This window comes from Echinops telfairi, unplaced genomic scaffold (genome assembly GCF_000313985.2).
Source record: "Echinops telfairi isolate 266 unplaced genomic scaffold, ASM31398v2 ScPeMD7_23;HRSCAF=83, whole genome shotgun sequence".
In the NCBI taxonomy this organism is placed as follows: domain Eukaryota; kingdom Metazoa; phylum Chordata; class Mammalia; order Afrosoricida; family Tenrecidae; genus Echinops; species Echinops telfairi.
Genome location: NW_022103920.1, coordinates 57,144,489 through 57,163,206, shown reverse-complemented (window position 1 = coordinate 57,163,206; position 18,718 = coordinate 57,144,489). Strand labels below are relative to the sequence as shown.

General features: G+C 44.9%; 1 protein-coding gene across 3 annotated transcripts in view; it reads right to left on the bottom strand.

The window, feature by feature from the left end:
* Positions 1-18,718, bottom strand: part of CDK14 (cyclin dependent kinase 14) — a 658,689-nt gene that overhangs the window by 187,865 nt on the left and 452,106 nt on the right. The gene's annotated exons all lie outside the window — the stretch shown is intronic.

Genomic DNA, 18,718 nt, shown 5'->3' with positions numbered 1-18,718 from the left:
CATGTGGGCTTTGTTGCTTCTCTGCTAGATGGCCGCTTGATTAAAGTCAAGACTTTAAGAACCCAGACACTATATTATCTTCTGATAGCCAGGCACCATCTGCTTTCTTCGCCACATTTGCTTATATACCCATTTTGTCTTCAACAATCCTGTGAGGAGTGTAAGCATCACAGAATGCCAAGTTGTTAGAAAAAAGTGTTCTTGCATTGAGGGAGGGCTTGAGCAGAGGCCCAAAGTCCGTTCACTTCCACAATGTATATAGTAAAGATGTCAATCTTCCCCCAGGCACTATATAATTTAACGCTATCCCAAAATACCAACAACCTTCTTCAAAGAATTGGAAAAACTGACCACCAATTTCATCTGGAAAGGGAAGATGCCAAAATTAGCAGAGAACTTCTCAAGAAGGACAGAGTCAGAAGGTTCACCTTACCTGACTTTAATACCTACTACACCGCCACAGTGGTCAAAACAGCATGGCACATGAATAAGGACAGATACTCAGACCAATGGAAAAGAGTAGAAAACCCAGAATTAAAACCAGCAGCAGACAGACACCTGATCTTCAACAAGGGCCCCAAAAGCATCAAGTGGGAGGTGGATGCCCTCTTTAACAAGTGGTGCTAGAAACTAGACATCCCTTTACAGAAGGGTCATGGGGAGGAGATGAGCCAGTCAGGGTACAGTGTAGCAACGATGAAACATACAACTCTCCTCTAGTTCTTAAACGCTTCCTCCCCACCCCTACTATCATGATCTCAATTCTACCTTAAAAATCTGGCTAGACTAGAGGATGTATACTGGTACAGATAGGAATTGGAAATACAGGGAATCCTGGACAGATGATCCCTTCAGGGTCAGTGGTGAGAGTGATGATACCAGGAGGGTGGAGGGAAGGTGAGGTAGAAAGGGGGAACCGATTACACGGATCTACATATAACCCCCTCCCTGGGGGGCAGCCAACAGAAAAGTGGATGAAGGGAGACATCGGACAGTATAAGACATGACAACATAATAATAATCTATAAATTATCAAGGGTTCATGAAGGAGGGGGCAGCAGGGAGGGAGGGGAAAAAACGAGGAGCTGATACCAACGGCTCAAGTAGAAAGCAAATGTTTTGAGAATGATGATGGCAACAAATGTACAAATGTGCTTGACACAATGGATGGATGTATGGATTATGATAATGAGTTGTAGGAGCCCCCAATTAAATGACTTAAAAAGGTGAAACAAACAAGTGGTGCTGGAAACAATGAATATCCACCTGTAGAAAAATGAAACACACACCCTCACCTCCAGAAGAATTTACTTCAGAGGACAGCACTGAAGCTACAGCTCAGAGAGAGGGACATGTCTGATCAGAGCACACAGGAGCAAATGAAGGGGGAGGAAGAGAATGCGGAACACATCCTGGGCCACAAAGCCCTGAGGACGAAAGTCCCACTCAGAGCAGCCAAATGCAGAAAGCAGCCTACTATTGCAAAAATGCAAATACTCGGGCCGGCTCCACTATAGACATGATGTCCCTCATTGACCCATAGCACTACTGGAGACACATGTGGGAATTATGCCCGATCTGACCCCACCATACTGAAACAAAACATTAAGGGCATGCAACAGAACAGCAAGGGGAGTAGAGCAACGAAGTCCCCAGGGAATACAAAAAATAGAGTTTGGAGCCAGGGCATGGCACCCCATCAGACTCCACAGGAAAAAACTCCTAAAGGTCAACAAACAAACCTTGAACTATTTATCGGCTTTTCTTGTTTTTGTCGTTGGTTTATTTTGTTGTTGTTGTTTTGTTTTGCTCTGTCTTGTTTTTGTGCATATTAATATCTATGCAGGTCTATCTAGATAAGATAGGCTGGATAAACAATCTGGAAGAGAAAACAATGGGAACCATGGTTCTGGGGGGGACATGGGAGAGGGGGAGGCAGGGGGAAAGGAAGTGAGTGTTAACAATCCCAGGGCAAGGGAACAAGTGATCTAAAATCGATGGCGAAAGGATGTAGGAAGCCTGGTAGGGCTTGATCAAGGCAATAGCTGAGAAGCAACCAAGCCTACATGGAATAAGCACACCAGCCTGTGTGATCACAAGGTGTAGATAGAATCAGATATGAGGCATCAAAGACCCAGAACAAAAAATCATATCATTGTGAATGAGGCGGAGTGGAGACCCAAAGCCCATCTGTAGGCCACTGGACATCCCCTTACAGAAGGGTCTTGAGGAGGAAACGAGCCAGTCAGGGTGCAGTAAAGCACCAAAGAAATATACAACTTTCCTCTAGTTCTTTAAAGCTTTCTCTCCCCGCCCCCACTACCATGACACTAATTATACCTTACAAATCTGGCAAGACCAGAGCATGTACACAGGTACAGATAAGAGCTGGAAACACAAGGATTCCAAGACAGATAAACCCCTCAGGATCAATATTGAGAGTAGCCCTCCTATCAGGAGGGTAAAGGGAAGTTGGGGGGAAGACAGTGGGAACCGATCACAGTGATCTACCTATAACTCCCTACCAGGAGGATGGACAACAGAAAAGTGGGTGAAGGGAGAGACATTGGACAGTGTAAGAGATGAAAAAATAACAATAATTTATAAATTATCAAGGGTTCATGTGGGAGAGAAGGGAAAAATGAGAAGATGATACCAAGGGCTCAAGTAGAAAGAAAATATTTTGAAAACGATGATGGCAACAAATGTACAAATGTGCCTGACACAATGGATGGATGTATAGATTGTGATAGTTGTACCAGCCCCCAATAAAATGATTTAGAAAAAGAAAAATGAAACAAGACCCTTACCTCACCCCATGCACAAGAACAAACTCAAGGTGTATCAAAGACCTAGAAGTAAAACCCCAAACTACCAGGAACATCAATGAAGGAATTGGGACAAACTTAAGAACCGTGGCACAGGGATCACATAGGCTAACTGCAATACGGAAGGGTACACACAGAGATGAAGCTGAAATTGACAAGAGGGATATACTAAGGATAAAACACCTGTGCATGTTAAAAGACTCCACCAAGAGAGTAACAAGAGAGCCCCCAGACGGGAAGAGGATTTTTAGCAATAACACAACAGACAAAGGACTTATTATGAAAATCTATAATACCCTCCTAGCCTGCAAAAAGAAGAAAACAGTTAACCCCCTTCGCAAGTGGGCAAGACCTGAACAGAAGAGAATGGCCAATAAACATTTGCTACTTCTTGAAAAGTTTGTCTTCACTCTGGATTTTCAACACACCACAAAACACTGCCAAAATGGTTGCTTCTTTTCACTAAAAGATAAAGTTTCCCCAAAGTTAGGCCTCCTTACCCAGCAGGAACTATGAGCAGCTGTTCTTCCTCTAGTCATAAGACAGCATCTTATCAATCTCTGGGAGTTGTGCTCCAGGTCCCCTGCCGATGGGTTATGGCCTCACAAGGCAGCCTGTCCGCAACGCCTAGCACAGGACGACTCCACCCAACGTGTAAAGTCTTCTAACAGCATGCTCATTAGAATATGATCAGGTTAAATTGGTCCTCTTAAAGTTCTCACCTGGCATTTGAATTTTCAGTCACTTTCATTGTGCTGATTCTTATGATTAAAAGGGGATACAGTGTTTTTGTTGCATCACCCAAATGTTATTTGTATTTTTAGTGTCATTCAAATAAATATTCAATTTAAGTTTTGTCTTGCTTTGTTTTTAAATAAAAGGAGGATATCTGTTGAAGAACAGTGGTTGAAGGTGGGTAGACAATTTTTAGAAGAGAAAAAACTTAATTTCCAGCAAAGGTGCTAAGACTCATTCTTTTAGTGCAGCTGCAATTAATGTTCAAAGGACGGGAGGACGTCTGCAACACGGCCCTCCAGCAGTTGGCTCAGATTCTTCTACAAGTAATTTTTCAGTTGATACATCTTCAGATGACACTGTAATTCAGAGTCTCTACCAACATTCTCCCTCATACTAGCCTTGTAGAAAGCAGATAACAGCTTAAAGTTACCCACAGACTCAGACTGGAGTCTAAGAATAATCACTGCCCGCCTATCACTTTCTCCTATTCGCACAAGTGCTGGCTACCAAGAGCTAAGTCATGAGAGTCAAGGTCCTCTCCTCAGCCGTTCGCTGAGCGAGCATGAAACCACGCCCTGATGAGTCAGCTTTCTCCAAGATGCCCTGTATATGTTACTTTCCCTTTGGGGGCCTGTCCCCAAGAAACTCACCTGTATTGTAACAGGAGGTCCTTTTGTGGCTGACCTCAGAATTTGTTTGTTTGTTTGTTTGGTGTTGGAAATGAACTTGTAGGCAATTAAAGACCCCAAATCCACTTCAGTTTTACTCTCCCTCCTTGTTCAGTCACTACTTAGATCTGAGGGGTAAGGAATCTGAGGGTTGACCTCCGAATTTAAACTAAAGAACTGTAGGTAGAACTGTGATCTAGTGAAAAGCAGTCCACTTTTCTTAGCTATCACCTTAATACCAAGTAGAATTTGGTTCTCTTATTAACACGCGTGTCCTATGAAATGTTTTGTTACTAGGTTAGAAAAAAATTTCAAATGCACACAGACCTTTGGACCCCAGACCAAGACCTCAGACATTTTTACGTAATGCCAGTGGTTCCAAGCAGGCAAACAGACAGAACCCAAAGACATCTTTTCCAGATTCTTAAATTACTTAAATTTTACTCATCAGTATTTGCAGTTGAGGCCAGGCTGCACTGTGCTTCGAATGAGAGGAGGGTAGAAAAGGCAGGGTTGGGTACAAGAAATGTTCACTGCTGAAAACTTCCGAGTGGGACTCAGACTCACCCTCTCACTGGCATGGAGTCAGTATTGACTCCTAGGAGCCCTTTAGGACGGAGCAGAACTGCCCCTGGGAGTTGCAGACACGATCACTCTTTAAAGAGAGTGGAAAGCCCTGTCTTTCTCCCGAGTAGCAAGTGGTGGCTTCAAACTGCAGACCTTGCAGTTAGCAGCCCAATATGCAACCATTGGTGAGAAGTTTTATGCCAAATTCTTCTCAGGAGGTAGGCGGAGGTGTCAAGTATTCAGGGTTGCTAGGAAGCTCAAAGAGGTGTTTGGAAAGTGCTGGTTAAGGCTCTGGGGAAGGAGGAACTCTGCCATACCACCAGGCGCTGCTATGTCCCTTATTTAATGCGCACACCATGCCTCCGGGTTGGTCTCCTTCCATCACATTACGGACAAGGAAACTGAGGCTGAGAGCAGCTTAGGAACTTGATGATGGTCACACCGGCCAGCTGAAGAAGCACAATCTGAGAGGAGGTGAGCCTGTCTCCAATGTCCACACCTCGGACTATTTCTAGAGCTGAAACCCATCTCCCGGCATTCTCCCTTCTGGTTGAGAAGCTATCACCCCACCAGGAGGGTGTGGGGCAATTACTACGAATGTAATGAGTAAACTCTTTCCATTTCTTTTTATCCCTGTTAATCGGTGCGTTTGATAGCCACATCCTGTAGCTCTGTAGAGGGTACACAGTCACGTCATGTGCTATATGAGATTTCATCCACAGGACGCTATGAACCACTGCATTACTGGGGACCAAGGGAACGCCTATCAGACCCGGGGTTGGCTCTTGCTGCCACTCACTCACCAAACAGGTGATCTCGATAGGCACCATGATACAGTCTAGTCACTGGAATATCGATATGCACTCAAATCACAGCATAAATATTTTGAGCCCTGACATCATCATCAACAACAACAACCACCTAACTTAAACACTTTTATCTTAGTTAATTGAGCTCCCTGGACTCAGTTTCCTCTTTGGCAAATTGGGACTACCAAGGACTACCCCATCTCATGGGGTTATTGGTAAGAAAATGAAATAAACAATACCTATAAAGTACTTAACATACCATCCAAAGTCTACAGCCCAGGAAATGTCAGTTCCCATCACCATGGGCTGATTAGCTTCTTTCATTTCTTTTGTGTGACACGAGCTATTAAAGGCGCTTCACAGCAGTGTGAAAGTATAAAATCACACACGAGAAGTGCTTAGCATAGTACTTAGTTAACTGCAAAGCTCAATACATATTAGCTAATCATGATAAAATAACTCAAACTCACTGCCATTGAGTCAATGCCGACTGAGTCACAGGGACTCTGCAGCACAGGGTAGAATTGCCCCTGCCGGCTGACTTTCCAAGCCTGCAACTCTGCAGGGGAGTGGAAGGCTCTGTCTTTCTCCTGTGGAGTGGCTGGTGGTCTCGGAGGGCACACCTGGCAGCTAGCAGCCCGACACATAACCGCTTTCCCATGAGGGCACCTAGCGAATCATACGAGGAGTGGCGGCAATGATTTAAAAAACTGCCCATTTATCTAGTCTGCCATTGTAAGGCTTTTGGCTTTAGAAATTTTCATGTCCTTTTGTCTGTTTAGCAATCCTGAGGAATCTGGCTTCTGTGTCAAATGGTATGGATATTTTAAAATACAAGCTAACTTATTCTTTGGTATTATCAGATAAATTTATAATCCCTTCAGGAATATGAAAGCACTTATTTCATCTTGCCACGAGTAGGAATTATCATTTTGGAAAATATGCCTAAGTGACTACACAGCTGCTTGAAACAGTGAAAATCAGATGGGAAGAGCAACACAGCCTCACCACACACCACACTTACACTTTCTGCACGATGACACAGCAAACAGGCTTATGGCGTAGCAGGAAGCAGCCACGCATTTATTATGAAACCCAGTCCTTCATGTTCACTAAGAAAGGAACCACCCTGGAAATAAATGTGGATCCCACTGTGCTGTGAGGCGAAGTTAGGAGGTGGGAAACACATCATGATGTGCGTCGCATCCTCAACAGTTCAGATGCATACAACAAAAAGTATTTCTGAAGGATTCAGCTATTTCATTAGATGAAAAATGTCTACGTTGAGAGTTTGAAATATTGAGGCCCCAAAGGGTTCTTTCTTACCGTGGTGCCGCATCAGTCTCATACGAGATCATGGTGAGAGGCTCCAAAAGCCAAGGGAATAAGTTAAAGGGACATTGTCTCTCACTGTGCAAGCAATCATTCTTCCTGAGAGGCAGTCAGCCAGTGCACAGAGAACTTACAAAATGCAATGGAAACAAACTCGAGCACACTCCAGTCATTTGCTTTTCATCTTTAAAAAGATGTGAAAAAGACTGTTTGTAAAATATAAACCATACACCCGTGAATCTTAGAATAGCAGTGCACCCATATCTGTATTTATATGAATTTCTGTGCATTAGTGATCTGAAGAGTCTATATTTTAAACCCATTTCTACTGAATCAATTCTGACTCATAGAATCCTATAGGCCAGAAGAGAACAGCTCCCAGGGTTTGGAAAGCGGTGGGTGGTCTTGACAGAAGAGGGCCGCCACATTCCTCCTCCCGGAAGCAGAGGGAGATGGGAACTGTTGACCTTTCAATTAGCAGCCTGCACCTGACCGTGCAGCATCAGGGCTCCTTAGCTTACATGACACTACGACGAAAACTGATCTGTCCTGAATGAGCTGAGCCAGGATCAGTTAATGCCAACCGACTGGTAGCTGGTTAATTATTTCCCAATAAATAGTAACGAAGTTCATTATATAGGCATCAATTAAGAATATTTGAACAACAATAAACAGCTGCTTCCAGTTACTGTCTTTATTTTGGTTTGAAACAAACTTGCATGCTGCTCAAGAATTCAAACCTGCTTGAGTTTTTCTTTTCCTCGGCCACTCAGAACAATGTTTCCAGCTATGGGTAAGGAATGGGGACGACTTTGAAGGCTGGGGCCCTCTCTCTCTTTTAGAAAAAGTGTAACATTCAAAATTAATTTTGTTTTTACTTATATATATTTTAAACGTTTATTTTTATATTTGTTTTACTTCAGTTACTGACTTTTGAGGCTGTTTGCTAGGCAGCATTTCTGTGAAACGGAAAGAAGACCTGGAATGCAGGGGTGTGGGCACGGGCACCCCCACCCCCACCCCTTCCCTCCGAGGCCTGCCTTCCAGCATTGCATCGTGCTGGCTCTCTGCAGTGGGAAGCCGTAAGCAGTAACAGAAGGTGTAATGAATGCCCTTTCATAGACCTTTTTGTTCCTCAAAACATGCACTGCAGCCATTATGGGAAGAGCAGCCTTTCAGACAGAGCATATCAAAATCACCATTCTGCTAAAATCATAACACCAATACATAAAGACGCACTTTTGAAATGAAGGTATTACAAATGTACATGTTTCAATATTATAGGGAGCATGTAGGTATGGGCTGGAGCCAGAACTTCAATAGCCAAGAAATTCCAGGTCAACGAAGAACTGACAATGGCTAATCATCTACTTTCAAGATCGGAAAAGACCAAAACAGTTTTAGGTTTTTAATAAAGCATAGCGTCTGAGCTGTACTTTAAAATATATTATGTTCACGATTCAGGCCCACTTTAAAATAGATCAAAGCCTGATCTATTTGGTACCATTTTCCCTGGGTCAGGATGCAATAGGAAAACTCAAGCTTCATATTACAGACATGAAAGAAGATGTCCAAAGTCATGAATATTTAGATGGAGGTGCCCATTCACCAAGATGAGCTGACAGTAGCTGCTGCCTCACTGGCAGTAAGAAACAAGCGCAATACGAGTCATACTTGGGGAACCTCCGATAGCCTCTCTTCTACGTACTTTCTGTACATATACGGGCATTATCTTCAATCACTACAAGTTCAGTATTCTTAAGCTCATGATACCGAAGAATCTCAAAGGAGCCAAGTTTACTGTCTAAGGACACCAGTTGCTACCCAGTTGAGTATGACTCCTGGTGACCCCATGGGTGTTTCAAGAGCAGACTTGTGCTTCAGGGGGATTTCAGAGACTGGTTTTTTTTTTTAGCAGTTGACTGCCAGGCCTTATTATTCTTATTTTGGGTTCCTCTGTGTGGACTTGAACTTTCAATCTTTCCAGTAGCAATCCATCATGTGAACTATTTGCATCATCCATGGACTCCTGAACGAGGACAATCACTAATGAAAGAAGGATAAGAAGACGGAATAGAGGATTCTGGTCCTCAGACCTAGTGTCTTTCAATGTCACTCTGCTAATCAGGCTTCAAAACAATATGGCTTCCTTTCCTTTCTGTTTCTTCTGGCATTGTCTGTCCTGAGGATGAACCCAGTCTGCACCTGCCCCAAAAGAATGTCATGTATGATATATAAATCCCCTCCAAAACAACCCCCCAGAGGCCCCTGTGTCTCAGTAGAAAGCTCCGCTACATTTATGCATCTCCTGTTTGCGAGCACAACTTCTGGCTGATGCAAAGGCAAACTGATGTGGTTTCATTCAAATCCTGAAATTGGATGAAGCTGCTTAGCAGCCCCATTCTTTAAGGCTGGCTAACATTTGCACACTGGTGACACTGTTATTCAAAATGCTCTGTTATCATCCTGCACAGGTCCACCTACTCAGAGAACAAGAGGAGTAATTCAACACTCGCGTGGGGGCCACAGCCCTTCCGGGGGCTCTGACATGCACCCATCATATACATTGCCCGTTTCCCGCACAAGCACCTACTCAGGAATCGGAAGCAGAGAGTAATGGCCATCCACAAACCAAAAGGCCAGTGGTCAGAGCATCATCCCGGCGAGTGCCAGGTCCAGAGTATACAGGATAGCTGCCCACAAGGTGTCTTTTAAAAAGGGGCTCTCTTTACAAGAACAGAGTATTAATGTATCACCTACAAATAGGAAATAGTAGCAGTAAGAGGAAGAGTATTCAAATGAAAGCCATTTATACTGTAGCCCCGCGTCCCCGCCCCCCCAGGCCTGCTTCCTCTAGGAAACCGGCACTGAGACAGCCTCCCTGGGTTAACCGGGCAGCCACGGGCTATCCGATCCCGGTCATCTGGCAGGTCCTCTCCATTCCTTCCACTAATGAGCATTTAGGCCAATTGCGTACTTTGCCTTTTTTCTTTACATATCTTGAAGATCTTTCCATACGGGAGAAAAACAGTGAGACATGAAACCCTTAGGTGGAACTCTTTTCAAAAGTGGAACATATCTCACTGAAAAGCACCGACTTCAGAGAAAAGAGTTCTCTGTCCATAGATGGTGGCTCCTCGTCACACGTGGGCTCCAGCAGACAGAGTGAAGAAAGGGGACATGACTGGGGATCCAAGGACGAGTGAAGAGCGCCGAGTGCCGCCCTCCTTGAAGTCAGGACTTCGCTGCTTCTTCTTCTGCACAGGAACAATAAGCATATTGCATTTCGTGCGGCGGCTTTACCATTGGCCCCTTCGAGGTCTGTCTCTGTGCTTCCAAAGCAGTAGGTGCATCTGAAGTCACTGTAGATGATGCTTTGTTTCATTTTGTTTGAATGTTTGGCTCATAAAATAAATGCACTCACACCGCCGCCACTCCTCCTACAGAGCCTGGTTTCCAGAACCAGATGATAAAAGCACCTGGCATGCGCAGCTGCACAGACTGTGCCCGCACAGGTGGCCTGGTTTCAGTCCTGATGGAGGTACCTCAGAAGGAAGACTGGAAAACCTCTGGACGACAGCTCTCCTCAGATACGCACGAGGTCTTAGGAGGTGGTACTGACTCAAGGACAACTGATTAGGCTTTCCTGGATTGCACCCGAGGTAAATGCCATGCTATTCAGGTTTCAAGCAAGCCATGTAACTTTGCTTCTCGCCCGGATGGCAAATCCCTTGTCAAGTACTTAAAGGAAACTTGACAAGCCTGGAGATTCAGTCAAGTGGGCTGAGGAAAAAGGCACATCTCATATTTCAACAGGGGCTGACAGTCTATGTGGGTTCGTACAGCACACTTGAAATCACTGAAGAAAGTAGCCATCTATAAATAGTGCAAGTTAATATTTATAAATCTTTATGGAAGAAGACAGCCTTAACGTTCTCTCTAAGAACAGCTAGTGGGTTGGAACTACCAACCTTGCAGTTACCAGCCCCCAGCAGGCTGACTTATTAGTGAGTAGAGACTCATAGTGGAACAGAATGTGCGGAGTCTGAATAAGGAAACAGAAGCAGGGAGTGCCTTAAGGAAGAGGTGATGGTCTGAGATAACGAAGAGGAGAAGCACTGACGGAGTGGGCTCAGTAAGGAGACTGACCTGATTTGACTAAAAGGGACAATAGGCAAAAGAGGTTGACTCAGATAAGAAGAGATTAGAGTACCAGAATTTTATCTAATGCAGACAGACAACCAGCAAAAGCACAAACCTATTAAGGCAAAGTCAAATGGTATATTATGCAGAACACTCTCTGTTACATAAAGATGGCACTCTAGAAAAGAATATACTAAGTATTTGTGACAGTCAACAGGGCTTCTTAAAAAGTAATTTCAGAGAACGTGTTTTGACATGAATATGGAAACAGTCAGAGACATTGAGAACTGCAAAGGCCATCGGCATTCCATTCAAATGTGCATCTTTCTAGGGCATACATTCTAGGGCATACCCCACTAGGAATTTAATACTTACATCTCAAATTAAACAAACCTCTACTACTAACACGAAGGACAAGTATCCTTAACTGGGAAGTAATCTATTTCAATGACAAGGAATGTATGATATGTTTGTTTAAAAGATTTTCTTAGCAGTGGTGCTATAACATAAATGCCACAAATGAACAGTTTTAATAAGCAAGAATTTATTTCCTCAAATTTTGGGAGCCTAGACGTTCAAATTCAGAGTGTCAGCTCTCTAAGTCGGCTTTCTCTTGGTTGGGTCCGGGGAAGGGTCTTGTATGCTCCCGGCATCTGTAGGAGACAGCTGTGTGCACAGCATCCATCTTCCCCTGGTGTAAGAGCTCTACAGTGTAGGGACTGCAGTCCAAAGGACATCACACTGTGTGCCCAGCTCTTCTTTCTGGGTGATAGTAGGTCCTTCTGATCCCTACTGCTTTGCTCCCCTTCTATTCCTCGTGAGGTAAAAGGCATTGCAGGCCACACTCCAGGGGAACTCTCTTTACCTAAATCCGGGTTGTGAGGGGATTAAGGCTACTGCATCCTACTCTCCACCATCTTCCTGGTTTCGCACATCAGAACTGCTGAACCACTGAAAGTCAGGGCCCAGTCAAGGGGACACCTGTTTGGGAGGGACACCATCAATCCATGACAATGCACACAAAATCTCTATATGGCTAGTTAGTCCTATTGCTACTTCCACACCATACTTACCCTTCTGATAGTACATAAAAAATCCACTGCCATCCGGTCAAGGCAGATTCATAGCAACCCCTCCACCCCACCCCACCCCACCATGGTTTTCTGAAATTGTGACTGTTTGCAGGAGTAGAAAGGCCAGTCTTTCTCCCGTGGAATTGCTGGTGGTTTCGAAATGTTGACCATTCAGATCCCAGTCTAACATCTAACCACTATACCAACAGGGCTCCACTGACAGTGCATAGTCTTCTAATAAAGATGGGGGAGAAACCCACCGGTGCTGTGTGTGATGGCACCTTTAATGGTGTAGGGGTGGTCACATTTATAAAACATGGCAGAAATAGAAGGTGGGCCAGACTATCACTCTAAACACGATCTCACGTTGTTAGTCCCAGATGCAGAGAAAGTCCCAAATTAACCCTTTCCTCTGCTGGGTTCCCTGTGCTTCAGTTTTCCTGTGTCTTTAACACAACACCGAGCTGCAAAAGACAAAATCCTTGAAAGATAAAACTAATGTGAAGGAGGAAGAGGAGTTAAAGAGTGGGCAGTGTAATCTAAGCAAAAGGAAGATTGTTTTGCAGCTAAATTATGCCCAACCTCCAAATTCTAACAGGGCCTTCTAACAGAGCCTTGAGTATTGGAACATGGGTTCACATGAAGTGACCTCAAATTTCAGCACCAGATTATAATGAAGGGGAAATCTGGTGATGAGCCAGAAAAAGACAAGAGATGTCACTTGGTGTGATCTTGACAACTAACAAAAATGTCATCTGTTTAAACACCAGAAGAATTTGTGAGCTACTCCCAGCACAGCTGTAACTATAAAATAAAATCAGGTCACCTATTTTTTAAGTGCTATTTTTCAGACGTACTTCACTCCTCGCACAGACTCAGGCAGGTTGGAAATACTCTCCTGTGCAGAGCTAACCTTGTTAAATGAGTCTTAATTAATTACACGCTATCTCAAATTAAACCAGTCATATGAAATATGCGATTATTATGGTCAGACATGAAAACAGCGTGGCTTCCTGACTCACAAGAGCGTTTTCTTTACCTCAAGGTAAAGCAAGATGAAGAACAAGGACAAGAAAAGGCCCATGAAAATCAGAGTATATGGTCTACAGGAAAACCGTACCTTAACAATGGCCTAGGTAGGAACCTACCTTTTCAGTTATTTACTTGACAAAAGAATCTCAAATATTTCTCTGTCTCTCAAGAAGAAACACAGAAATAATATAGCCAACCCCCAAACAGAAAACCTGCTAATTTCCTTTGATGATTTCTAAAATGTCTTTCTTTAAAATGCCTCAACTCCTGAGCTTACAGAACTTCGAGAGCAATACATCAGAAAGTAAAATACAAAGACATTTTAATAATTAGAAGAAACAAGTAAACCTAGAAAAGGATGATCACTCCCCAAACAGAGAGAAACAGGTTCAGTTCAACTCCAGGTGCTATGGATGTATCCACCTCCCTACAAAACAGTGGTTCTCAACCTTCCTACAGCCCTTCTATTCAGTTGCTCGTGTTGTGGTGACCCCGTGTGTGGGCGTATGTGCACGTGGGCAGACCTGCCTGGAGACAGAGAGAAGAGCAGTGTTTCCATTCCTAAGACCATTGGAAATGTGGTCTTAGGCAACCCCTGTGAAAGGGTCGTTTGTCCCCCCAAAGGGGTCGCCACCCACAGGGTGAGAACCACTGCCATAAAAGAAGCGGTGCTGGGCATGAGTCTGGAGGAAGGGAAAGGATGAGAGAAAAGGAACGAGGTCTGATTTTCTTAAGATGTTGGATTGTGTCTGTGTGGAACTTTAACTTGCCTCTCCTGCTGGCCCAAGATCAATCAGATTTGGTAATAAATCAGCAGATTCATACTCATGGCAGTTCTGCTACTAAGCAGCACTAGAAAAAGGTAGAACTCAACCATACCGCTGTGCTCTGGGTGACTGGCCCGAGCTTGGAGTCCTGAAAGTCATGTTCACAAATGTTCTGTGTCCCACATTGCCTACTTACTGTCAGGCCTCCTCAGTAAGCTGGAGCTTAGGTGCACTCTGTGATGATGAGTCCTATGCAGCTAGCAGCGAGCTAATGCAAAAGGAACTTAAAACAAGCACAGCTTCCCCTCCTAGGCAAGATTAAGTAATGGAGACAGGATTTTACCCTCCTTCCTAAAACAACTACAACACAAGAGAAGACACATGAAATAATGGCTCTCGAGAATTTAAATAGCACACAATGAAGGGCAGCAATCCCTGAGAGACAGGGAACAAAAGCAGTTAGTTTCTAATAGGTCCAACTTACTACGTGGAGAACACTTCCAGGTTGCAATGCAGGGAGGGGAGGGTACAGCCAGGTGGAGTTTGGCGCCCTTGCTGAGTTACAGATACACAGCTGAGGACACAGTGAATTCACAGCTGCTGGGGTTTGCAGAGTGTCAGAGGAGCGGGATCTATACAGTGAGAAAACTGAAGATCTACAAGTGATATCCCTTAACTCTGCTGTTAAGCACTGATTAGTGCACCGATCTGAGGAAACTACCTTACCAAGCATGATGTCCTTCGCCAGGGACTGGTTTCTCCCGATGACATGTCTGAAAGTATGTGAGACAAGTCTTGCCAGCCTTGCCTCTAAGGAGCATTCAGGTTGTACTTCTTTCAAGACATATCTGGGGTTTGTTTTTGTTTTTTTGGCAGTCCGTGGTACTTTAAATATTCTCCATCCACACCAGAGTTCAGATGCACCAATTCTTCAGTCTTCCTTCATCAACGTCCACCTTGCAGACGCATGTGAGGTGATGGGAAATACCATGGCCTGGGTGAGACGCACCTCGGTCCTCCAAGTTTTAGGGTAGCATTCCTGAAACCTTAGTTAAAGCAGTGTCTACTTATATTAAATATAGTCTCCATATCCTCCCTTAACATTATTTAAAATTTTAGAAATTAAGTATCTGGACATTAAAAAAAGGAAAGGACCCGAATAATGCTCTTCAAATTGCAAATCCTTTTACCCTCACCTTGGCAGGTCTCCATTTCTAGGAGACAAGTTAAAGTTTGAAGAGCTGGGCAATGAATGAGGGGAACCACGGAAGCATCGATGCGTTTGAACAGTCGTGCTGGCAAAGGATCCGGGAAGGATCGTGAACGGCCAGGAGAACCAACAGATCCGTCTTAGAAGAAGTACAGCCAGATGCTCTGTGGCAGCCGGACCGGCCAGACTGTCTCGCGTGCACGGGCGCGTTATCCGCAGAGGCCAGTGGAATGCCAGCCGAGGAGAGAAAGCCCTCGTGGAGGTGCAGTGGTGGCAACAGGAGCTCAAAGGTGGTGCAGGACTGGGAGAGCTGCCTTCCACTGTAATACCGTCATTACGGATTGCAACTGACACCAGCGACAGGGTAGAACGCACTGCTAAGCAGGCCTTGGGAGCCAGCACGCAACACCAAGAAGGAAGGAGCAGGAGGAGGAAAGAGGGAAGGGGGATGTAGAGGGAAAGGAAAGGGAAGGAGGGAGGGAGGAAGAATAAACGAAGGCTGAGCAAAACTGAAAACTGAACAACAGACAAGGGGCCTCAATGCAGTCAGAATTGAACGAAACTTAGACCTGGCCTTTATTCCAAATTTGTATAGAGAGCTGTGTTTCCCCCTTCACCTTTCTGTCTTTCGCTCACCCCTGCTTATTCTGAACATCCCTTTAGCCACAAGAAATGCACAGTTTCTGGGGGCTGGCTGGCTTCCCCTGGAGTCAGCAGAGCTTTGTGAAAAGTGTCACTACCTTCCTGATGGGATGACTACAGCGAATGTGTCACCAGTGTGCCTGTGTGTTGGCCTTCTCCCCACCCTGGCGTGCGTTCCCAGACGCTCCGCAAGGCTCTGGGGTGTCCAGAGTGAGCGATCCCAATCCTCCACTGGTATCAAGCGGCACGATGCTTTTCTAAGGAGGCCGCCGCCATCCTTATCTGAGCTCACACACACGGGCCACAACACTGCAACTATTACATGAAATATTTAACAATATGTATTGTTCAAAATGAAGAAAAACAATCAGAATTTAAAATGATCTTTATAAAGGAATGGCAACATCAAAATACTAGCAGATGGATGAAAATTGGAAAGGCATGTGTAAAAATGAAAATAAAGAAGCTGTTATTAGGGTGGTAGGATTAACCTTTTATTTTCATGTCTGTTTTGCCAAACTATCTTTATTGCTGCTATACTGTTTTTATAGGTGGGGGGAGGCGAGAAAGATAAAGAAAACACAAAACCAGTTTATCGACAGCTGTTAGCGTGACGGCTTTTTCATTCTCTCCGGATGAAATGAAGCTGAGGTTTCTATTCCTCTGGGAGAAAAGGAAAGATAACAAATTTATTTTGCTCCTGTGGTGGGTGGTGGTAGCTGGGGTGGATGTGTTTCACTGCCAATCACTGCGAACAGTTATCGGATTGTTACAGGTTTTGTAAGTGAATCTAGCTAGCAGCGCTCTGTCTGGAAATGTACAGTTTGGAAAATAAGTATGTAACTTAATCCTTGACTCCACTGGGTGAAGACAACAGGCCCAGACCGAAGTAATGGCTCGGACCAGACTAACTCCCAGGAAGCTCTGGTGGGAAGACTGTCTTCAAGGAACGATGCCCTGGGGTGCGTCACCTACAGGGTCTAATCTGTCAGGAAAGCAAATCATGGGCTGGATGAAAGAGTGACTCCAGTGTCCACCAGCCCGGGGGAGAGTAAGCTGCAGGTGGTCTGGGTGGGCATAGGCATCGAGGCTGCTGAGAGTGTAGACTGTGCATTTCTGAAGGATTGTTTGTCAGAATCAACAGTTTTCAGGATGCACCTAGCAGTGCTCTTCCAGGAATCTTTGTTGCAGCGAGAACGCAGAAGAGAAGTGCCGAAAGCCCAGGAGATGAACAAGGATGCTCCCACAGAACGTTCTTCCTTCTATGATTAGAAACCGCACAAACAAGAAGACCTCTGGGAACATCCTAAATGTGTGGGACTCAAATGGAAAACCAACATCACTGCCATCGAGTCACTGCCAACTCACTAAGAGTGACCCCCAAGAACGGGCCAGCACTGCTCCGGTGAGTTTCTGAGACTGCAACTCTTCACGGGAGTAGAAAGCCCCGTCTGTCTCCCGAGGAGCAGCTGGTGGTTTCAAACTGCTGACCTTGCAGTTTGCAGCCCAATATGTAACCGCAACGCCATCAGGGCTCCTCTAAATGTTCAGGACGAGGAGGGATAAGTATGTCAGCCATGTAACGGGTCATCCTGCAGAATGACAATAAAGGATCATCCTGCAGAATGACAGAGGGATGTGCAGTGACTGGGAAAGAGGTCCACAACCACTTGTTGGAGGAAAAAGGCACCTTGCAAGCAGTGTGAACGACGAGTCGGAATGAAGAAAGTATGGTCACGAAATTGTTCACACTGCTGCCAGGGAAGGGAATGTGACCATGCCAGGGAGAGAACTTTTAACTTTTAAATTTGCATACTGGAATTATGAGTCCTTTTTCATTTAATGTTTTAAAAAACAATCACATTAAAAGAAAAGTCTTCCAGGATATATCAGTATAGAAAGAAAAGCGTAAGGAAAATGGGGAACAATCACGTTTTAAAAATCAGGTTTTATAATACAGGTGTTGGCAGTAAGAAAGTTTTATGATAAAAATCAGCCTAAGTTCAGTGACTCTCTTTCTGCTACCCTCGTGAATGGGCTGACATGCAAGTTTCTGGACCAAAGCAGCTGTGCTGCAGTTAAGGAGCCCTGGTTACACAGTGGTTAAGCACTTGGCTGCTCACTGATAGGTGGGTGGTTCACACTCACCGGCTGTTGCATGGGACAAAGATGTGGCAGTGTGACAGCCTTGGAAAGTAAGTGGGGCAGAATCAACTTGATGGCATGGCCATGCAGCAACTGTCAGATACTGTTAGCTCGAGTTTTTGACTCATAGCATCTGACGTGCCGGAGTAAAGTTGCCCCACAGAGTGTCTAGGCCAGCGGTTCTCAACCTGTGGGTCACGAGCCCTTTGGGGGGCCGAACGACCCTTTCACAGGGGTTACCCGATTCATAACAGTAGCAAAATTACAGTTATGAAGTAGAAATGAAAATTTTTTAAGGTTTGGGGGTCACCACAACATGAGGAACTGTACTAAAGGGTGCTGGCATCCTTAGGAAGGTTGAGCACCACTGGTCTAGGCTATCATCCTAAGCAAAGCAGATCCCTAGAATTTTCGTCAGCAGAGCCACCGAGTTCGTTTGAACCTGCCAACTTCTGGTTACCAGCCAGGGGACGGACAGCATACAATATTACAGAATGGCTTCAGGAGGGAGCCTTTGGGGAAGGATGGTGTCAGTATGAGTATCTTTAAGCACATCCTGGCCCACCAGGCCTTGAGGACGATGACCCCAATTAGAACAGCCAGCCACAGAGAGGACCACATGGTCAGCCCTACTATGAGACATTATGCCCTTCACTGACCCATGGCCCTGCAGGGGACAACACCAGAGACACAGTGTGGGAATTGCACCTGATCAGACCCCACCACACTGAGGCAAAGCACTGGGGGAGTGCAGCGGAACAGCA